Below are 694 nucleotides of genomic sequence, written 5' to 3'. Positions count from 1 at the left end.
GTCTTCTAAATAATCAATAAACATTATTTCAAACTCAACAGCCTTTAAAAATCCTTCTAATTACTCGATAAATATATATCTTCTTTCAAACTCATCATGATGTTAATATCATAATATTAGTCAATGACAGATTAAAAAAAAAACTTCATTCATTCATAACAGACAGAAACCCTTCCACCAAACTCACCAGGGGTCGTCCGGCCATTGTACCATAAACGAACGACCACCCTCTTTCTCCTGTGCTGCATCCCACTCCCCTATTTCCCACACGACTGCCATCCCGTAACAGACACGCACACGCACACATTTCAGTAACGGATGTGAATAAAGAAACTTCTCTCCCGCGCGATCCTAGTCATCCCAGTGGGTAATGATGTGCCTTCCCGTCACGGAATTCGACCGATATGGCTTGATATGTGAATCCGACAGAGATGGCTTGGCATATGTGGCAATACGATGAGGTGCGTGAGTGCAGTGCTTGGTGAATGGGACCCGCGGAAGTTTTGCGTCTTGCTGTATTGGAAAATCTGTGCTAGATCGCTTTGCAATGGAGAATGCGTGGTAATTTGTCAAACAGATAAAGGACTTGTTATGATAATAAGTCGGATGTAGGAGAGAGTTACACGATATACAGCTGGAAGTGTGAGGCAATAACTAATATTTAGAGCTAACAAAGTTTACAGTAAGAAGAATG

The sequence above is a fragment of the Penaeus monodon genome, chromosome 29 (assembly GCF_015228065.2).
Source record: "Penaeus monodon isolate SGIC_2016 chromosome 29, NSTDA_Pmon_1, whole genome shotgun sequence".
In the NCBI taxonomy this organism is placed as follows: Eukaryota; Metazoa; Arthropoda; class Malacostraca; order Decapoda; family Penaeidae; genus Penaeus; species Penaeus monodon.
Note: the sequence above shows the minus strand (reverse complement) of the source record.